We start from the raw sequence: 15015 nt of genomic DNA, 5'->3' as shown, positions 1-15015 counted from the left end.
CATAATAGTCTTATTCAAAACCTAGAACAGATTACAGAGGTAAATTTTGTTTAATTGTACTCTCATACATTGTATATTATGGACAAAAAAAATATGTATCTTTTATACGTACATTCCCGGTCTTATCTATATGAGAAGGTGTTCGTTGACATTGTAAGTATAATCACATTTTGTAATACAAATCTATTTATATTTGTGTATTTTTTATAGGGAGACAACACACCAGTCACTGCTAAAAACTGCACTGTGTCCGTATCGTCACAAACGAGCTCACTGAAGGTGTCAAAGAGAAGTAAAGGTGTTCAGACACGTTTTTTAAAAAAAGACCAAGGTGAGATTATTACTTGCATGATATTTTTACTCTACTAAAGTTGGGAGTCATGGTGACTCAGTGAGTAGGATTTTGGCTTGCTAAAGGTGTTCAGACGCGTGTTTTAAAAAAAGACCAAGGTGAGATTATTACTTGAATGATATTTTTACTCTACTAAAGTTGGGAGTCATGGTGACTCAGTGAGTAGGATTTTGGCTTGCTAAAGGTGTTCAGACACGTGTTTTAAAAAAAGACCAAGGTGAGATTATTACTTGCATGATATTTTTACTCTACTAAAGTTGGGAGTCATGGTTACTCAGTGAGTAGGATTTTGGCTTGCTAAAGGTGTTCAGACACGTGTTTTAAAAAAAAGACCAAGGTGAGATTATTACTTGCATGATATTTTTACTCTACTAAAGTTGGGAGTCATGGTTACTCAGTGAGTAGGATTTTGGCTTGCTAGCCTGCGTTGGCCGAGAAAGTTCGTCGGGATTTATCGGTCTGGTTTTCTCTTGTCGGTGATGTAAGGTGGGGGACTGCGCGAACAACCGAGACCCCATGTACACATACGTGTGCACTTAAAATAACCCTTGACAGTTGGAATTCTAAATAATAGTAGAACGTAGCACCACTGTCCGGCCTCATGACGTACGTCCGTCTTCATAAGCCCATAAGGAGCAGAACAGTAGGACGTTAAACCCTATTTCATTTCTATAGAAGTTGGGATATGGTAATACGTTATTTGTTACTTCGTTCTATATGAAACGAGAATGGACCCCAAGCCACTAGTATATATTATTATGTTAATTATATATTCCAACTTCACAGACGAGACCTAGCTATAGACGATTTCAAGTTGCACTGGAACAACCCGTAGCTCAAGTTATGATCCTTTGTATGAACCGGATCAGCTGTCGTCTGAAAGCTCTTTGTCAACTCAAAATAATGTCAGCAGGTAGTTAATTATAAAAAAAAACTTTTGGAGGGCAATAGCATACGAATTCGTAACATGAGATATTTTGGGATGGCAATAGCATACCGAATTCGTAATAATTGACAAACATCCCCAACTCGCATATCCACATAAACAGACAGCAACACCTCAATGTGACTGCACACTAATACCCATTTTTTTTATGAACAAAATAAAATATCGTTAACCATTTTATGTAGTAATGTGTACGAGATGTTATCTTTTTCTTATTGCAGGGAAATTGAATCAGCGTTAATGGAAAGAAAGTATATTGTTAGCGAGTCATGTTTAATGGAACTGTTTATTTGCCGAAACTGTAGCTGTGTGTGTGAGACAAAAGTTGTTTGTGTGATAGGGACTATGGTGCGTGTTAAAGGTGTGTGTGAATTGTGTGAAGAACGTTTTTTATGGAGCAGTCAGTACCTGGTAGGCTCCATTCCAGCGGGGAACCTTGCGTTATCCTCCGCTATTTTGTTTTCAGGTTCGCTTCCTTCAAAAGTAATAAAGGCCTTCTCTATTATGAATATACCCCATCCAACCGTGGAAACCTACATGACTCACTCACAGTATTACATCCAGCAATAAATTTAGAATGGAAAGAATTCCAAGCAGCATACATTGCCAGTGTTCGACTGAATGAGAAAGGGATAATGGTTGGAGGAGACGGTAGGGCAGATACACCTGGCCACAACGCTTAGTTTGGCTCTTATACAATGTTAGACGTGGAGAAATCTGTTGTTTTTGATGTTCATTTAGTCCAGGTAAGTCAAATAACGGACGGATATTACAAGTTTTGTCTAAACTCATGTCTTTGATGTGGTCGGCATACAAAAAGATAATTACCTAATCAGCATTCTTAATCCAACTAATACTCACTGCTAACACCGAGTTGTAAATTAATTTACGACCCCAATCTGTGCAACTTTAGTAGGATTGATTAATTAAAGAGATTAACGACACGACTAGACTTGTCATATGTTATTCGACTAATTTGGTTACCAACAAAATTCATTACCCAAAATTTATTTGTACTGTTAATTCTAACGTAGTAGGATATTTTTTCCTATTTCACTTTTTACTGTCTTTTTCAGAATAATGAAGTCGAGTCCAGCAACCACATGGAGAGAGAAGGTCTCATTCGCGCCATACGGTGGCTCCAAGAAAACAAGATACAGTTGGCCACCCTGATTGCAGATCGTCATTTACAAATCGGTAAATGGATCCGCGAGAATCTGGACAAACCAAGCACTACTTCGATGTCTGGCACGTAGCTAAAGGTAAATTTGTCTTGTTTTGGCCGTTGGTTTTGGTGAATCAAACTCCTTGTCATTAAGAGCTGTCATTTGATCAAATTTGGATCTCCATAAAACATACATTGACATATCAAAGTAGATCAGAGAATTGTTAGATTAATCGTGTATTTTGGAAAAGGAAAAAAATGAAATTAAGTTGAGTTATTCCTGTTTCTTCCAGGTTTGAAGAAAAAAATGTTAGCTCTGGGAAAAGAAAAGCACTGTGACAGCATCAATCTCTGGATTCGTAGTATCACAAACCATCTGTATTGGTGTGCTGCATCCAGAGACGAGGACGATTCGACGCAATTGCTTAGGAATTGGAACAGTGTTGTCAATCACATCCAGAATTACCAATGAAATGAAATGGGGTTTAACGTCCTACTGTTCTGCACCTATACTGGGCTAATGAAGACAGGCATACGCCATACAGTGTGCTATGAGGGAAATTTTGCCCAGGCAGCGGCACTATCACCTACTCTTATATCGAATTCCAACTGCCAAGGGATCTTTTACGTGCATTCTAATGTATACACAGGACCTCGGTTTTTCGTCTCATCCGAAGGACTAGACAGCTGTCCTTGTCAGGCCCTCCGCTCTGCACCACTGACAAGGGGAAACCACATCCGAAAATCCAGATGAACTTTCTCGGCCAATGCAGGGATCGAACACACGACCTCCAGGCTAGCGAGCCAGCGTCTTAACCACCTAGCCACCGTGGCTCCCCCAGAATTACCACAATGAAACGAGAGATGCTTCAGTGTGTCTACATGAGTCCTTAGAAGGAAAAGAGAGGAAGAAGAAATGGCTTGAACCAGGTAAAAACATCACTTATGCGGAAACTGAATTAAATTTCTATCGTATCGAAATGGGTTTTAATGTCCACTCAATACAAACTAGATAAATTCGGAACTAACATATGGTTCAGTTTTATTTCAATAATTCGCTTGCTCATACGGGTATTTAGCTGTGCCCAGAGAAAACCCACAAGATTGGACAGGCAACCCTACTCCTTGTCACGTACAAGCGAGAATCCAAACCAACCCACTTGACTCAATGACAGTTGACTGTTCGGTCCACTGAATATGCATATGGGTCATTCCACAAATGAGGGGTCCGATTGAAAATTCATACATATCATTGCTCAAAGCAGCAGAAACACCTATTTACTGATCACCAATTGTTTAAAAAAGTAATTGATCATGTAATATGTGTATTATTTTATACTTATGTTCTGTTAAAACATAGAAAATTGGTTTGAGGTTAAAAATTTTTATGTTGCAATTCGTGGTGTCCCTGAATTTTTGTGTTATGTTTTGGGGACATTTTGTACTCAAAATTTTAACAACTGGACCATGTTGAGCACAAGACTAATATTTCCAAATATTTTTGCGAAACATGCAGCAGAGAATCTAATATTCTGTTTGCTAATTTTTCATTTCTTAACAAATGGTAAGTAATCTCAGTGGGAAGATTTTTATTCACGTCTCACAACGTAAATTTTTGTGTCCCCAATATTTACGTTGTATTATTGTTAAGTTAGCCAAGATCTTAACTTGAAAAATCAAACCAAAATGTTTCATCTTAATTCCATTTGGACGACGTTGTAATAAATAACAAATTCCGAAAACATAAGCAGTTGTATTGTGTAAAATTGTCTGTGAAAATTTTATTAGCTTTGTCGATATTGAAAATCGAGTCCTCGTTCAATTTACGAAGTGCTTGTTTATGTCGCTGGTAACGCCCTCTATTAGCTGCGAATTATGTCTGAGAGAGATGTTTAGTTTATGGTCACATGATAGACATACCCAAAGATTCCGATGGCCCGGCGAATGGATATTTTCTGAATGAGTTCGAATCAAAGTTTAGTGTCCCTGTATTTACGTTGTTATCGAAATTACGTTGTGATGTGAATTTACCCCCTGCATATGACGCATAGATGCCGGACGTTATAATTGCCGAGTCCAAAATAACAGTATTCTTCCATAGATGAAAATTATCGCTTCCTTGATATTCAGGGATAACGTGACCGAATGGTCGCGGTGTCAGAATATTATTATTAAAATGGGAAACCAAAACTTTCGTGTCCCTATTATTAACTAGATATTGTATTAGTATACGCGTATGTAACCAATGCTACATTATTTTTATACGTCCACATTCATAATGTGAACGTATTATGCCGTCGCCCCTGTCTGTGTGTGTGTGTGTGTGTGTATGTATGTATGTGTGTGTGTGTGTGTGTGTGTGTGTGTGTGTGTGTGTGTGTCTGTGGTTCGCCTACAGGGCGCAATTCTTCATGGATTTTCTTCAAACTTGGTATACTTATTCCTTATACCCCAAGGAAGATCCCTATTGTTTTTGGTGCATGCCCGACCCCCCGGGGCAGAGCCACGCCCATTTCTAGTATTTGTTTGTTTGTCGTCTACAGGCCACATTTCTTAACTAATAATCTTGAAACTTTGCATACACATTCTTTGTACCCTAAGGAACATCCCTATCGTTTGGGGTGCATGCCCAACCCCCAGGGGCAGAGCCACGCCCATTTTCTTTTCGTGTGTCTTTGTGTCGCCTACAGGGCGCAATTCTTACTGGATTTTCTTCAAACTTGGTATACTTATTCCTTATACCCCAAGGAAGATCCCTATTGTTTTTGGTGCATGCCCGACCCCCAGGGGCAGAGCCACGCCCATTTCTAGTATTTGTTTGTTTGTCGTCTACAGGCCACATTTCTTAACTTATAATCTTGCATACACATTCTTTGTACCCTAAGGAACATCCCTATCGTTTGGGGTACATGCCCAACCCCCAGGGGCAGAGCCACGCCCATTTCCCATTTTCTTTTCGTGTGTCTTTGTGTCGCCTACAGGGCGCAATTCTTACTGGATTTTCTTCAAACTTGGTATACTTATTCCTTATACCCCAAGGAAGATCCCTATTGTTTTTGGTGCATGCCCGACCCCCAGGGGCAGAGCCACGCCCATTTCTAGTATTTGTTTGTTTGTCGTCTACAGGCCACATTTCTTAACTTATAATCTTGCATACACATTCTTTGTACCCTAAGGAACATCCCTATCGTTTGGGGTACATGCCCAACCCCCAGGGGCAGAGCCACGCCCATTTCCCATTTTCTTTTCGTGTGTCTTTGTGTCGCCTACAGGGCGCAATTCTTACTGGATTTTCTTCAAACTTGGTATACTTATTCCTTATACCCCAAGGAAGATCCCTATTGTTTTTGGTGCATGCCCGACCCCCAGGGACAGAGCCACGCCCATTCCTTATATTTATTTATTTGTTTGTCATCTACAGACCGCATTTCTTAACGTATCATTTTGAAACTATGCATACTTATTCTTTGTACCCCAAGGAACATCCCTATCGTTTGGGGTGCATGCCCGACCCCAGGGGCAGAGCCACGCCCATTTTCTTTTCTTTTTATGTCTGTGTGTCGCCTATAGGCCACAATTCTTAATCAATCGTCTTGAAAAATTTTCATATGAATTGCTTATACCCTAAGTATGATCCCTATTGTTTTTGGTGCATGAACGACCCCCAGGGGCAGAACCACGCCTATTCCTTATATTTATTTATTTGTTTGTCATCTACAGACAGCATTTCTTAACGTATCAACTGTACATACTTATTCGTTATACCCTAAGGATGATCCCTATTGTTTTTGGTGCATGCTCGCCTCCCCGGGGCAGAGCCACGCCCATTTTTTGTATTTGTTTGTTTATCGTCTACAGGCCACATTTCATAACGTATCATCTTGAAACTTTGCATACTTATTCTTTGTACCCTAAGGAACATCCCTATCGTTTTGGGTGCATGCCCAACCCCCAGGGGCAAAGCCACACCCATTTTCTTTTTTATGTCTGTGTGTCGCCTACAGGCCACAATTCTTAATCAATCGTCTTGAAATTTTTTCATATGAATTGCTTATACCCTAACGATGATCCCTATTGTTTTTTTACCCCCAGGGGCAGAGCCACGCCCATTTTCTTTTCTTTTTATGTCTGTGTGTCACCTACAGGCCACAATTCTTAATCAACCGTCTTGAAAAAATTTCATATGAATTGCTTATACCCTAACGATGATCCCTATTGTTTTTGGTGCATGCCCGACCGCCAGGGGCAGAGCCACGCCCATCCCTTATATTTATTTATTTGTTTGTCATCTACAGATCGCATTTCTTATCGTATCACCTTAAAACCTAGCATACATATTCCTTCTATCCTAAGGAACATCCCTATTATTTGTGGTGAATACCCAACCCCCAGGGGCAGAGCTACGCCCATTTTCTTTTTTTATGTCTGTGTGTCACTTGCAGACCGCATTTCTTAATCGATCATCTTGAAAACTTTTTTATACTTATTCCTTATAGCCTAAGGCTACCTTTTATACTTATTCCTTAATCCTAAGGCCGACCTCTATTATTATTTTTGGTGCATGCTCGACCCCTTGGGACAGAGCCACGCCTAATGTTTGTGTGTCTTGTGTTTTGCCTACAGACCGCAATTCTTAACAGATCCTTTTGAAACTTTGCATACCTATTCGAAACGTCATGCTTTTGGAATAAGACATCGATTGTTTTAAAATAAAAATTGTGTTCTGTTAATGTGAACGAAGTGTTAAACTGATAGCAGTCCTACAACCCAGTTTTATTTCACAGACCCTCAATGCAAACTGGACCATATCAAACAAAACAGGAATGTGGACGTATATTGCTGCGTTAGCGATGCTCTTGTCTTTGCTTTCCGGTAAACAAGCTGACAATCTTGAAATGTTACCTTGCTCTTTTCAAGTCTTTTGTTTCATTGTTTTGGCTAAAAGGATTCACAACGTAAGCTATTTAAAGGGACACAACCAATTCTCAAAGACTGCTACTTATTTTGATTGTTGAAAGTTTAATATTTTTTTAATATTTGAAAGTATATTTATTTTTCAAGTTTTAAAGGAGAAATACTACATAATATGGTTTGATTTTATTATTAGTAGGCAAGTCATCAACATTTGGTGTCCCTTTACACGTGAAACTGCAGTACTCCGAATCACAGTAAACCTTTCCATTTTGATTTTTCATGATAACTGATTTACAAGTAGTTCATATCGATTGTTAACGTCCTACAAACTTCATCAATTTTGCAAAATCTTTATTTTATTAAAAATCTACAGAAACTGTTCAGTTTGTATCGGGAATTTGGAAATATCCATGTAATCGACATTGACTGGCAAGAGGTGTTGGCACAAATATACACTATTTCTGCTTAGACTTCTAATAAAGATGCCTCGTTTCAATAAAAATAATACATCATAAACACATAAGTATATCTTATATATGCACAGAAATTTAGCATTAACAGTCTAATTTGGTGTCCCTTTACACGAGAAATCTGTACGTAACCTGTCATGTAAAATCGTTCATTTCTTTTCTTTGGAACTTGACTATGAGAAATCACCAACTGTCCCTCAAATGGCACACATTACTCATATTATTTGTATAATTTTATAAGTGATTGAGATAACTTAAAATTTTAGTACCTATGTCACACTTTGGACCCCTCATTTGTGGAATGACCCATATACGTGTGCCATCGTTTCAATATATTTTTAATTTTTTTTGTCGTCACAGGGTCTCAAGCAATGGTGAAATTGGAGAAAGTCCTTACAAATAAAAGATTAGAAAATGACATTAAAGGGACAATACCACTCTTGCTGGCTTGACATCTCCAGAAAATAAATAATATCCTTATCTAACTACTAGATGTTTTAGTGTCTTATCTGTTGTGCAAATTATCCATTACATCCTATTTTACTTGTCCAGAGGGTTCGAAAATATTTTTAAATTGAAGTTATATTTGAAATGGTTTACGTTAGACGTTTCAAACCATTAAGTTGAATTTTTCCAATTTTTTAAATAAGGTGTGTTAAGATGAAATTTGTATCATCAATTAATTGAAATATTGTAAAATAGTACAATTTGTTGACCAGAATAAAGATTGGGACATATTATTCAGTTACAACAAGAGTGGTATTGAGCCTTTAAGAAGTTATCACCAATGCACCAGACATCGGCTGGTCAACCACTTTGCCCCGAAAATGATCAGGTTTTCTTATAATTGAATGCTTAGCAGGTATTTAATTGTTATCTAAACCATTTGTAGTACGAATTATTACTCCTGTAGGCAAGATGGCCGAATGTTGCGCGTTGTGCGGGGCTGGATGACCGAATGGTTAGCACGTATGCGCTGTATTACAAGGCCTGTGATTGAGTCAACTAGCCGTGGTTTCGAATCCCCGGTTGTACGTGACAAGGAGTATGGTCGCCTGTCCAACCTCGTGGGTTTTCTCGGGGTCCTCCGGTTTCCTTCTACTGTCTATATATGTCTATATATCTGATATGTCACATTGCTGATTATCCAGATTGTGTATTTTAGGTTGACTCTAGCTGCTATGCATTTTAATGAGAATAGGGGTAGAAAACAGGCAGTTTCCAGTAATAGGGTGAAACAATACTCCATCCATTTTCCCAAATTTAAGAAAGGAGAACCCACTATACGGGAAAGGAAAACAGAATGCACTTACGGTAAGTTTTATTGATACCATTTCCGATATGTCTCGTCAAGAAAAACGCACTATAAAAATGCTGACAATTATTTTTCAATAATATAACATAAATCCGCTGTTTTTGTCCAATTTCAGCCTATGTTGATAAACTTCTTAGAAGAACTTCCAATATCGCTGAGGAAAACTTTGTCCAGATACTACAACCATGTCCACCGCCTCTATGTGCCGAATATCAACATCCCGATAAAACTGAAGCCGTCAACCAACTAAAATCGCGTTTTAATCATGATCGACTTATGATAATATAATCTTTTTTCCATGACCATCTTTTTTACTCTTTTACCCGTGTACTCTTTTACTCCGGGAAATTAAAACCACAATACTCTTCTGACGGAAATGTAGCTCTAATCTTTTGTACTGCACACAATGGTAGAGGGACTCTTATCCGTTTCCCTAAAAAAAAACCAGCACCATCTTGTATATTGTCTGTAAGCTGTATACCTGTTCCGCCTGAAAGAATATCCAAATAGAAATTGACCGTGGTATTATGGTGAAATAACATTTCTAATTTACTTGGATTGTTCGTATTTGTTTTTATGTTATTACTTGTGAATTTATATATCGTTGAAGTTCTTGTTATTTAATTTTTGATATAAAATATAAATATACTAACTGGTTATCATTGTATTGTCTTTGTGGTCTATTCTCTTGTCTATTAGGGGGGTTGGGTGGCTTAGTGGTTAGCACGTGCGCGCTGTATCATTAAGTCTGTCATTGAGTCAACTGGCGTGGTTTCGAATCCCTGGTTGTACGTGACAAGGAGTAGGGTCGCCTGTCCAACCTCGTGGGTTTTCTCTGGGTCCTCCGGTTTCCTCCCACTGCGTAAGACCCCTACGCGCAAGCGAATTATGGAAATAAAATTGAACCATATGTTAGTCCCGAAATGACCTAGTTTGTGTTGAGTGGACGTTAAACCCTATTTCTCTCTCTCTCTCGTCTATAATGATAATAAGCCGTTTCCAAGACGTAGATATCAAGGCAGTTAGACTGGAATCCGGGGTGGTCGGTTATACAACGTATGGGGTACTGGATTTCTTTTGTACGCTGTATTTCAATGCAGCATACAGACTCGTCTTCCGTGGGCATTAAAATACACTTTTCACACTGACACCTGTAACCGAATACAAGATTAAATGCAATGGTACAGATCTACAAAAAAATATTTTTAATAGCTATTATAAATTACTAAAATTTTAAAACTGTCATTCAAGAACACAAATTAGAACACAAAATAAGTGTATGAAATAATATATATTCCGGTACGTACCATTCCAGAGAATCTAGTCTCGCAACAATTGGATGATTTTCATTATTAGATCCCCTATCCTCTACATCGCCGTCCTCTATGGAACTACAGTCAGATAAATACGGCTCAAACATATATGGTTCTATAGTAATATATGGTTCTATATGAAACTTTAAATATAGGTTTATCTCCAAAAGATCTCAGTTGCTTTCAATATTGGCATGTATCGGACCAAAACTTCATGGATTATGGCCCCTGATTGTACAAAAAATCGCGTTTTTAGCTTTAGACCCTATAGAGGTCACAATTTTTATACGCCCACATTTTCATGTGGACGTATATTGTCGTCGCCCCTGTCCGGACGTCCGTCCACAGTTGTTTGTGAACAGTCTACTGGTCACAATTTTTATCCGATTTCAATGAAACTTGAAATATAGGTTTATCACCCTTAGATCTCGGTTCCTTTCGATATTGGCATGTATCGGACTGTAACTTCATGGATTATGGCCCCTGATTGTACGAAAAATCACGTTTTTAGCTTGTGAACACTGTAGAGGTCACAATTTTTATCCGATTTAGTTTAAACTTGAAATGTATGATTATAACCCAAAGACCTCGGTTCCTTTTGATATTCGCGCATATCGGAGAGTAACTAACTGCATTATGGCTCCTAATTGTACGAAAAATCGCGTTTTTAGCTTGTGGACCCTATAGAGGTCATAATTTTTATCCGATTTAAAAAAACCGTATTATTATATCACTGTTACACCCCAAGGATGACTGAGTCCGAATTTCGTGTAAATCGGCCCAAAACTGTCAGACAAAATGGCCGCCCTTTGTTCTCAAATAGCGTAAAAATATGGTATATCAAGGTTGTGGACCCTATAGAGGTCACAATTTTAATGCTATTTTGATTAAACTTAAAATGTAAGTTTATAATCCAAAGATCTCATTTCCTTTCGATATTCGCGCATATCGGAACGTAACTTCCTGAATTATGGCCCCTGATTGTACGAAAAATCGCGATTTTAGCTTGTGGAGCCCATAGAGGTCATAATTTTTATCTGATTTAAAAAAAAGGCGACTTAACTTCCAAGTCCCGTAATGATGAATGTTATAATGACAAGTTTTCTATTGCTGAACTCCGTGATTCTCTTAAACGATCTCGGGATACTGCAACTGGTCCAGATGAAATTCACTACCAGATTTTAAAACATTTACCTTTACCAACACTCTTAATATTACTAGATCTTTATAACCGGATTTGGGTTGATGGGAATTTCCCGCCTTCGTGGCATGAAGCCACAATAATTCCCATCCCTAAACCGGGTAAAGATCCTACGAATCCTACCAATTATCGCCCGATCGCTTTAACTAGCTGCATTTTCAAAACCATGGAGAGATTGATCAATCGAAGGCTTGTTTGGTACCTTGAGTCCAACAACCTCATTACAGACCTCCAATGTGAATTTCGGTCCCAAAGGAGCACTCTTGATCATCTCGTTAGATTTGAAACGTTTGTCAGGGATGCTTTCATCCAGAAGCAACATTTAGTTGCTATATTTTTCGATCTGGAGAAAGCTTATGATACCACATGGAAATATGGTATCATGCGCGACCTGCATAACCTCGGTCTGCGGGGTCGCTTACCTATCTTCATTAAAAACTTCTTAGAAGATAGGTCGTTTAAGGTACGTTTGGGATCAATATTCTCTGACCCATTTTCCCAGGAAATGGGAGTTCCACAGGGAAGTATATTGTCTCCCACACTTTTTTCTATCAAAATAAATACGATACCGATGTGCCTTAAACGCGGGGTCGACGGCTCTCTTTATGTTGATGACTTTCATATGTGTTACGTATCGACAAGCATGCAGACAATCGGACGTCATTTGCAGCTTTGCTTGAATTCTATTCAACGATGGGGAACTGACAATGGATTTCGATTTTCGAAATCCAAGACTGTGTGCATGCATTTCTGTCAAAGAAGAGGTTTACATCCTGATCCGGAGCTTACACTGGATGGTAGTCCCATTCCAGTTGTAGAGGAAACAAAATTCTTGGGTTTGATATTTCATAAGCAATTATCATTTATCCCTCATATAAAAACACTCAAGAAGAAATGTCTGAAAGCCCTCAACATATTGAGAGTCTTATCAAACACTGACTGGGGAGCAGACCGTAAGGTCTTGCTCAGATTATATCGAGCACTGATAAGATCTAAACTCGATTATGGGTGTATTGTGTATGGGTCTGCCCGCGAGTCGTATCTCAAAGAGCTCGACACCATACACAACCAAGGACTTAGAATCAGTTTAGGAGCATTTCGAACATCTCCAGTGCAGAGTTTATACGTTGAGGAACACGAGCCCTCATTGCACGACAGACGTGATAAACTTGCACTGCAGTATGCTACAAAAATTGCATCTCTGCCTCATATTTCATTTAACACCATATTTAGACCCTATCATGAACATCTATATTTACTGAAGACTAATGTTATTCCATCATTCGGTATTCGCATTCAACCCCTTTTGTCTCAGGCTGGTATCAGTCAAGACAGTATTGCGAATACCCCTTTCTTTGAGACACCACCGTGGTCTATATCTCCTCCCAAGATTAATCTCGATCTCACAACAAATAAAAAGAAAGATACTAGTTCTGCACTGTTTCAGTCTCTCTTCAGAGAGTTAAGGTCTAGCTTCGGCTACTGTCACGCCACGCCAGTCTGTTCGTGTTTCTCCTGCTGCTTCCATATTTACAGCTGAACTCCAGGCCATCTCTCAGGCTTTGGAGTTCATTAAATCCTCTTCATCTTTAAAACACATTACTATTTACTGATTCTTTGTCCTCTTTACAGGCAATAAATAATAAGCAGCTTGTACACCCTTTAGTAGCAGACATTTATCGTCTGCTACTATCACACGAGTTTAACGGCAAGGACACCGTCCTTTGCTGGCTCCCCAGTCATGTTGATATTAAAGGGAATGATCAAGCAGACTTAGCTGCCAAGTCTGCTTTAGATCTTGCCATGTCACAATTTCTTTAACCTTTCACCGATTTTAAATCGTCGATTAACTTTTTTATATATGACCGCTGGCAACGGTCTTGGGATCTTGCAGACACAAACAAACTTCATCACATTAAGCCTCTCTTAGGAGATTGGCCAAGCTCCTATAGAACCAACAGGAGGGATGAAGTTGTTTTGTGTCGCTCTCGCATTGGTCATACTTTTTTAACTCATATTTTCATTTTAAAGCGAGAGCCTCAACCAGAATGTGAAGACTGTCATGTTCCTTTGACAGTTAAGCACATTTTGATTGAGTGCAAGCATTTCAAGGATATTAGATCAAATTTTTACCGTTGTCAGTCATTACATCAGATGTTTACCCAACCGAGTTTATATGGTAAAGCGTTAGACTTTTTAAAAGAGACAGGATTTTATCATAAATTTTAATTGTATATATATATCATATCATTTTTGTATTTAATATTTATATGCATAAAAGTTATATTTTATTTTTAATTGTATGAACTGTGATATTGTTTTTATTTACGCATATAACGTTTTTCTGTGATATAATTTAGCCTCTCCATATGTTTGGCGCAATATAGCCCGGTTGGAGCTGAAGTGCCATAAAACTACATTTCATTTCATTTCATTTCTGATTTAAAAAAACGTATTATTATATCACCGTTAGACCCTAAGGAGGACTGAGTTCGAATTTCGTATTTCGTGAAAATCGGCCCAAAACTGACAGACAAAATGGCCGCCCCTCGTACTCAAATAGTGTAAAAATATGGTATATCAATGTTGTGGACCCTCTACAGGTCACAATTGTCTTCTGATTTTGATGAAACTTGAAATGTAAGTTTATAACCCAAAGATCTTGGTTCCTGTCAATATTCGCACATAACGGACCGTAACTTCCTGAATTATGGCCCCTGATTGTACGTTTTTAGCTTGTGGACCCTATAGCGGTCATAATTTTTATGCGATTTAAAAAAACTTTTGAATATATGACTGTTACACCCTAAGGGTGGTTGAGTTCGAATTTCATAAAAATCGGACTAAAACTGACAGACAAAATGGCCGCCCCTCGTACTCAAATAGTGTAAAAATATGATATATCAATGTTGTGGACCCTCTACAGGTCACAATTGTCTTCTGATTTTGATGAAACTTGAAATGTAAGTTCATAACCCAAAGATCTCGGTTCCTTCTAATATTCGCGCAGATCGAACTGTAACTTCCTGAATTATGGCCCCTGATTGTACGGAAAATCACGTTTTTAGCTTGTGGACCCTATAGCGCTCAAAATTTTTTATGCGATTTAAAAATCCGTTTGAATATATCACCTTTACACCCTAAGGATGGTCGAGTTCGAATTTCCTAAAAATCAGACCAAAACTGACAGACAAAATGGCCGACCCTCGTACTCAAATAGCGTAAAAATATGGTATATCAATGTTGTGGATCCTCTAGAGGTCACAGTTTTCTTCTGATTTTGATGAAACTTGAAATATTTGAAAGTATCGGATTGTAACTTCCTGAATTATGCCCCTT

General features: G+C 38.4%; 2 pseudogenes; one reads left to right on the top strand and one right to left on the bottom strand.

Annotated features, from left to right (window-relative positions):
- The first annotated feature begins 349 nt into the window (after positions 1–349).
- On the top strand, positions 350–9151 carry LOC126811319 (uncharacterized; annotated as a pseudogene).
- A 19-nt stretch (positions 9152–9170) lies between these two features.
- LOC126812609 (uncharacterized) lies at positions 9171–10288 on the bottom strand (annotated as a pseudogene).
- Between the last annotated feature and the right edge of the window lie 4727 nt (positions 10289–15015).

The sequence above is a fragment of the Patella vulgata genome, chromosome 2 (assembly GCF_932274485.2).
Source record: "Patella vulgata chromosome 2, xgPatVulg1.2, whole genome shotgun sequence".
NCBI classification, from domain to species: domain Eukaryota; kingdom Metazoa; phylum Mollusca; class Gastropoda; family Patellidae; genus Patella; species Patella vulgata.
This window is presented reverse-complemented; position numbering and strand designations above follow the sequence as displayed.